Below are 8,199 nucleotides of genomic sequence, written 5' to 3' on the forward strand. Positions count from 1 at the left end.
TTCTGCTGACCTTAGGCCTCATTTGTTCTTCTTTTTCCAATTTTGATAGTTGTGACATTAGACCGTTCATTTGGGATTGCTCTTCCTTTTTTAAATATGCTTGGAGTGCTTTATACTTTCCTCTTAAGACTGCTTTTGCTGCGTCCCACAGAAGTTGGGGCTGTGTGTTGTTGTTGTCATTTGTTTCCATATATTGCTGGATCTCCATTTTGATTTGGTCATTGATCCATTGATTATTTAGGAGCGTGTTGTTTAGCCTCCATGTGTTTGTGAGCCTTTTTACTTTCTTTGAACAGTTTATCTCTAGTTTAATGCCTTTGTGTTCTGAAAAGTTGGTTGGTAGGATTTCAATCTTTTGGAATTTACTGAGGCTCTTTTTGTGTCCTAGTATGTGGTCTATTCTGGAGAATGTTCCATGTGCACTTGAGAAGAACGTGTATCCTGTTGCTTTTGGATGTAGAGTTCTGTAGATGTCTATTAGGTCCATCTGTTCTAGTGTGTTGTTCAGTGCCTCTGTGTCGTTACTTATTTTCTGTCTGGTGGATCTGTCCTTTGGAGTGAGTGGTGTGTTGAAGTCTCCTAGAATGAATGCATTGCATTCTATTTCCTCCTTTAGTTCTGTTAATATTTGTTTCAGGTATGTTGGTGCTCCTGTATTGGGTGCATATATATTTATAATGGTTATATCCTCTTGATGGACTGAGCCCTTTATCATTATGTAATGTCCTTCTTTGTCTTTTGTTACTTTCTTTATTTTGAAGTCTGTTTTGTCTGATACCAGAATTGCAACACCTGCTTTCTTCTCTCTGTTGTTTGCTTGAAATATCTTTTTCCATCCCTTGCCTTTAAGTCTGTTCGCATCTTTGGGTTTGAGGTGAGTCTCTTGTAAGCAGCATATGGATGGATCTTGCTTTTTTATCCATTCTATTACTCTGTGTCTTTTGATTGGTGCATTCAGTCCATTTCCATTTAGGGTGATTATTGAAAGGTATGAATTTATTGCCATTGCAGGCTTTATGTTTGTGGTTACCAAAGGTTTAGGGTTAGCTTCTTTACTGTCTTACTGTCTAACTTAACTCGCTTGTTGAGCTATTATAAACACAATCTGATGATTCTTTATTTCTCTCCCTTCTTATTCCTCCTCCTCCCTTCTTCATATGTTGGGTGTTTTGTTGTGTGCCCTTTTTAGGAGTGCTCCCATCTAGAGCAGTCCCTGTAGGATGCCCTGTAGAGGTGGTTTGTGGGAGGCAAATTCCCTCAACTTTTGCTTGTCTGGGAATTGTTTAATCCCTCCTTCATATTTAAATGATATTCGTGCTGGATACAGTAGTCTTGGTTCGAGGCCCTTCTGTTTCATTGCATTAAGTATATCATGCCATTCTCTTCTGGCCTGTAGGGTTTCTGTTGAGAAGTCTGATGATAGCCTGATGGGTTTTCCTTTGTAGGTAACCTTTTTTTTCTCTCTGGCTGCTTGTAATACTTTGTCCTTGTCTTTGATCTTTGCCATTTTAATTATTATATGTCTTGGTGTTGCCCTCCTTGGATCCCTTGTCATGGGAGTTCTGTGTACCTCTGTGGTCTGAGAGGCCATTTCTTCCCCTAGTTTGGGGAAATTTTCAGCAATTATTTCTTCAAAGACATTTTCTATCCCCTTTTCTCTCTCTACTTCTTCTGGAATGCCTATGATTCTTATATTCTTCCTTTTATATTGATCACTCAGCTCTCTTAAAATTCTTTCATTCCTGGAGATCCTTTTATCTCTCTCTGCATCAGCTTCTCTGTGTTCCTGTTCTCTGTTTTCTAGTCCATTAATGGTCTCTTGCATCTCGTCCATTCTGTTTTGAAGTCCTTCCAGAGCTTGTTTTATTTCTGAATTCTCCTTCCTTAGTTCTTGCATATTTCTCTGCAAGTCCATCAGCATGGTTATGACTTTTGTTTTGAATTCTTTTTCAGGTAGACTGGCTAAATCTATCTCCCCAGATTCCTTCTCAGGGGAAGATGTAGCAGATGCTGAAGCTGTCTGGATTAGTCTTGTCTGGATCATATTTTTTTGCCTTTTCATGTTGACAGGTGCTATTGACTGTCAGCTGGGAGGGCCAAAATTTTCACTTACTACTGGCCTTTCTTTACTGGGGCAACTGCGACCCCTAGTGGCTTGTGTTGGGTAATTGCGTGTAGAGTGGGTCTTTGTGTCTTGCCTGGCCGGGAGGGAGAAATTTCCCTTTCTGTGGGCGGAATTTGTCTCAGGCTGCTTTTCTGCTTTCGCAGCGCCCGGTGGGGTGATGGATGGGGGGGCTGCTTGACTGTTTGCCTCCGTGAGGGGTCTCAGAGCTGTTGCCCAGGGGGTTAGTGCACCCGGTTTTCCCTGTAATTTCCAGCTGCTGTACTGTGACCTGGGTTGTTTCCGTCAAGCTGTTAAGTCCCTGTCCCTTTAAGACTTTCAAAAAGCCCCCGCTTTTCTTTGTCACAGGGTCATCAGCTTCAGCACCCACTCAGAGGTCTTACTCCCTGTTCCCCCAGTATCCAGGGCCCCCTGGGCATGTACTGTGTCTGCGCTCTGGCCCGGATGGCTGGGGCTGGGTGTTCGGCAGTCCCTGGCTCCGTCTCCCTCCCGCTCTGCCTATTGTTCTCCCGCCAGGAGCTGGGTGGAGGGGCGCTCGGGTCCCGCCGGGCCGGGGCTTGTATCTTACCCCTTTCACCAGTCGCTGGGTTCTCGCTGGTGTAGCTGCAGTCTGGCCACTGTCCTGCGTCTTCTGGTCTCTCTTTTAGGGCTAGTTGTGTTTGTTGTATTTTCAAAAGTATATATGTTTTTGGGAGGAGATTCCCACTGTCCTACTCACGCCGCCATGTTGGCTCCACCTCCTGATGTGATTTCTTAGGGAACCAAGAAAGGCTTTCTGAGGCCAGAATCTTCACATAATACACTTCTTATATCTTGTGACAGGACTTCTTTACATGAAAATTTCTTAATGTTCTGGCAGGTATTTATTGTTTTTGGAAAATGGTAGCTAGTGAATCAACCATGATCTTTCTAAGCAGTGTGTATAATCAAGAATGGGGTTAATTGAAGGACCCATTCTCTGATACACAAGGAAATTATAATGAAGATAAGGTCCATTTGAAAGGTCTATTCTCCAGTGCAAGGGAGATTAGAGTGAAGGCACTGAGGTCTTAAGTGAGCTCATTTTTTTCTCTTTTTATACCCTCATTTGATTTTGTACATAGTTCATTTCACTTTTAAATAAGGTACAAATGGGCAATTTTTCCTTTGGTGCCCCTAACAGATGATGTTAACTAGTCCTGGGTGCCATTAGTCCTATACACCAATAATTACCTCCATAAACATGACATGCATTAATATTTCCTGGTCCAAAGTTTTAAAGTGAAATGGGATTCTTAATGACTAAATTGGAGCAAACTTCAGATTGACAAGAAAACTGGGCAGCATTTACTTAGATTTTATCACTTTACAGAGTGCTTTTAAAGACATTCATTTATTTGATTTTCATTAAAAATTGTGAGGTGTGTTTTTTTGTCAACATTTTTTAAGTGAGGAAACAGAAGTTTATAGATGATGCAATTGCTAACTAACATAGAAGTGGATATGAAATGTAAAACCCTAGTGTCCTGCTGAAGATCCTGATTCATTTTTACTTTAAAATGCTGCACTTCTCTCAGTTCTCTTTAAAAATATTTCAGGTAAGACTTTTGAAATTATATCCATTCATTATATTGATTTGTTTATTTATTCAAGACATTTTATTAAATTTGAAACTCAGACAAAAGTTCTGTAATGAGAATAGAAATTTGAGATTCATCCACATATACATAGCATTTAAAATAGTCATATTGCATGCAGTTGTCCAAGGAGAACATGAAGGATAAAAGCTGTATAGAGATGATAAAGACATATTAAATTAATTAGTTTCTTTTTTCCTAAGTCCAATGAATATTTATCAAAACTAATAAATTAATATTTGTACAATATTACTAACAACACAAGAGACTCTATTTGAATTTACTTTGAATTAACTTATTCTTAACCCAGATATGTAGAATAAATGTGTTGGTTATTGACTTTCTTCATATACATACAAGAGTTTCAGGAGGTATTCAATAAATGATTTCAATGAGAAATACATTAAAATGACTCCATGAGTTGTGTTGCATATTGCCTTTCTATTGTGTTTTAAGCTATCAGTGCTAAAATGTTTCAGATTCTACTGTCTTAATATTTTGCCAGCATGCCTGACAAGTAGATTCTTATCAATAAGGGATTTGAGAGGTAGTTGAGTATTGAATCTGAAGGGGTCTGATTTATAACTTTCTCCTTGTGTTAGGGGGGATGAGTTTGTTCTCCTCAGTTCTTGTCCCCACCACAAAAAATAATTGAAAGGCAGAGACACAGTAATGAAACAGAATGAAAGTGTTACAGAAATACACTGCAAAGGAGGAGCAGGCCAGATTCAAGGTAGAAAAAGGCAGGTTTATTTGATTACACTCCAAGGGTGTAATGAGCTAGAGTCAAGATAGATGGCAGGTTTACCTTAATAAAGCACAGAGGAAGGAAACACAGAGGAAGGAAAGGGAAGTTTATTGAACTGCTGCACAACATAAGGCATAATGCCTTGCCAACTCCTAAAACCATTGTCACCTGGCATCCAGTATTTGCTTGAATCTGCATGATGTGGGAACAAACTCTCTACCACCCCAGGATTTGGGAGCACCACAGAGCACTGGATGGAGGAGATTATGTTCTGTGAACTTCTCAAAGGCAAATAAAAGAAATTTTCAGGCAAGCTACTGAGGAGCATGATCATACAGATACAATTCTATCTGGGTCACCCAGGTGATGGGAACTTGCAAGCCCAAATGAGAGCTCTCAATAGCTCCTCCCTAGTTATCAGTAGTAGGACAGAGAGAGTGACACACTTGAAGAAAGGCAAGTGTGGGCAACCTCAGGAAGAAGCCACACCAAAAAGCCAGGATTCTGTCTCTTAAGGATTTTCAAGAAGGGGATAAAAGTAAAGTGTCTGGGGAATAGGCTTGTCAGGTGGTCTCATGATGTCTATCTGGTGAGAGACAATTGTCATTGTCTGTAGGCAGTCCTCTAGGTAATTCTGTAGAATAAACTTTTTGTTCCTTTCCAAGACAAGTGGTTACCCTGTGAACATATCAGTTAAGACTGCTTACCTTACCTTAAGATAGTTTGTTGCCTAATTACCAAAGAATGTGTTAGGAATCTTACCTCCTAGCTCCATGGTTTTTAAAATGGAATCTTAGCCTTAAGATGGAGTCCCTCCTCTTCTTACTGTACTGTTTATATCTCAACATTTTTCATCATAAGCAGGAAAAGTTAATCATGATGCTTGTCTCATGTCTCAGCTCTATCTCACTTGCATTAGCTAGGGCAAGTTTGAAGGTCAGCCCAGATTCAGAGTATGTGGAATGAACTTACACTGCAAAAGGATACTAACTCTGTGAGCCCTTTCTGGCTCTCTGGCTTTATTTGATTAACTCTCTGAGTTCTTGGTGAGCTCAACCCTTTTTTCATCCTGCTCTTATCTGTCTTTCTGCCTAACACTTCAATATCTCATCATTTATATTCCAGCCACTGAAGGGCAGCCAAGAGCCACAGAAAACCTACAGAAATACAGTCCAAATATGACATTTGTCAAACTGAAATGGCAATTTTGAAAGCAAGTAGCTGAAGAAATCTCACTCAAAAGGGTTTTAAATCTGAACCATTTTGAGATACATTGTCAAATAGAGTGATACTAGACACACACACACAAATGCACTTACATATACATACACACATTGGAGTCAAGCCAACCTCGGATCAATTTATTACTTAGTAACATTGTGACTTTAGGCAAGCTTTTTATTTCTATTTGAGCATTAGTTACCTCCCCCACAAAACTAATTATCATACTTAACTTGTTTTTGAGAGCAGTAAATTAAATGAGTCTTCAAGGTTTCCCTAGTGCCTAGCAGCTACTCAACAAATATTTTCCCCTGTATCTCACATAATGCTTTAAAAAAAATAGTCAGAAAGAAAATATCTTTCATTGAGCCAAGATTAGGATTTCGAGGGCAAGTGCCTATCTAGATCCTTAGCATTTCACTTCCCCTTAGTGTTTCACTGTGAAACAATGCATGTTGGAGGTATTTCCTCCAAAAAATTATGAATGAATAAGTCTCATTTAATACAATTATATTAAACCTCATCTCTTGCTAATAAAATAGTATGTCATGAGTGAGCTGTTTTTTATTTTTTGTTTTGTTTGGCCTAAAGACTTAAATCTTACCAAAATTTACATGAGTGCTATTTTTGCAGAATCTAAGAAAGGCAAGCCCCATATGATTAGCAATGTAAAGACTGTATGGCAAACCATTACTAAATCATTTCAGTTGCAACCAATTAATAGGTCACTATTTACTTTTCAATGGGTTGACTTTCCTTCTTCATTCAAACCTAAATGCCATGAGCAAATTTCTATTAACTAAATTATTTTAGATGGTTGGCGTATTTAATGCAAGTAAGCATTCTACTCTACTCTCAATTCATTAGGCAGTGCCATTTGTCACTTTAGGCAGACAGGAAGAGTAAAGGGGAAATTTTTCCTATGTCCAGAAGTAAATATCAGATGGAAGATACAGTAGTATCTGATAACTTACTCTGGAATTTATTGAGCTATTTAAGAAGGGGAAGAGAAATGTAACTAACATTGTTAGGATTAATTTCTAAGGTATGGCTGTTATGGTTAATGTGATATGTCCTAAATAATTGTGGCCCAGATATTTGCTTAAACATTTTTTCTGGGTGTGTCTGTGAGGGTGTTTTTAGAAGAAATTAACATTTGAATCAGTAGAATGTGTAAAGAAGTGTCCCCCCAATGTACACAGTACTCATGCAATCCACTGAAGTCCTGAATAGAACAAAAAGATGGAGTAAAAAAGAATTCTATTTCTGTCTTTGTGGTGATATCAACCTTCTCCTGCCTTCAGAGTCTAACTCAGACTGGAACTTACATCATCAACTCTCCTTGTTATCATGCATTTAGACTCAGACTTGGAATTATGCCATTGACCCAGGGTCTACAGCTTGATATATTGGGATTTCTCAACTTCATAATTGGAAAAAGATTGACATTGAATATATTGGGTCTCTAACTGCATATATTCCATATACTGAGAATTATCAGTCTCCATAATTGCAAAAACATCACTTTAAATAAATAAATAAATAAACAAATATATATATATTCTATTGGGTCTGTTTCTCTGGAGTACCCTGACTTATGGATTTTGGTGCCAGGAGTGGGATGCATAAACATTTGAGTCACTTTAAATAATTTACTTGTACCTTCAGAGCCTGCTTTGGCCTGATATTGTATATATCACTTCCATTTGATGATGAATTGCTGCTGTGCACATCCAAGTTTATGGCTTGGTAGGTCAGAGAAAACCAAGTTCATGATGGGCAGCTCTGTTTGCATGATAAGTAGGTAGCCCATGGTAAATGTTCAGTCTCTACTAAGGCCCAGTAGCCAGCTAAGAACTGTTCCTCAAAAGGAGTAGTTATCCACAAAGGGTGGCTGGAATGTGCTTCAAAAACCTGTGGGCCTGCACTGCAATTCACCTATAGGGCCTGCCAAATACCCCATATAATGTCCGTATCTGCCACTGCCACTTCAAGCAACATTGGATCCACTAGATCATATGACCCAAGTGGCAGAGCAGCTTGCAAAGCAACACACACCTCTGCAAAACCTTGTCATTCTGGGCCTCACTCAAAAGGAACAGATTTTGTATTACTTGGAAAATGGATCAGAGTTCAGTGTCACCATATTCATAGCCAAACACTTCTGCCATGAGAAGTGGCTGTCCAAACTTAAGTATTGACCATTATTTTGTCTCTGAAATTTAAGTCAATACCTCACAGTACCATTGAGACACTGAGAAGACTTATGTTATCATTTCCACATTATCCTGGAGAGGATATATACTACTAGGGAAGGAGAATAAGTACCCCTCCATTTTCTTTTTAAATTAATTCTTATTACCTTTTCTTCTTAACTTTTATCAGTAGCAAAATAATGGAAGTGCATCATAGCAAAACTATTTGGAAACAAAAGTTTGCTATTAAGCATATATTCAAAGATGATTGCAGACCTTCACAACTTTTTTTCTGGC

Source organism: Manis pentadactyla, chromosome X (assembly GCF_030020395.1).
Source record: "Manis pentadactyla isolate mManPen7 chromosome X, mManPen7.hap1, whole genome shotgun sequence".
NCBI lineage: Eukaryota > Metazoa > Chordata > Mammalia > Pholidota > Manidae > Manis > Manis pentadactyla.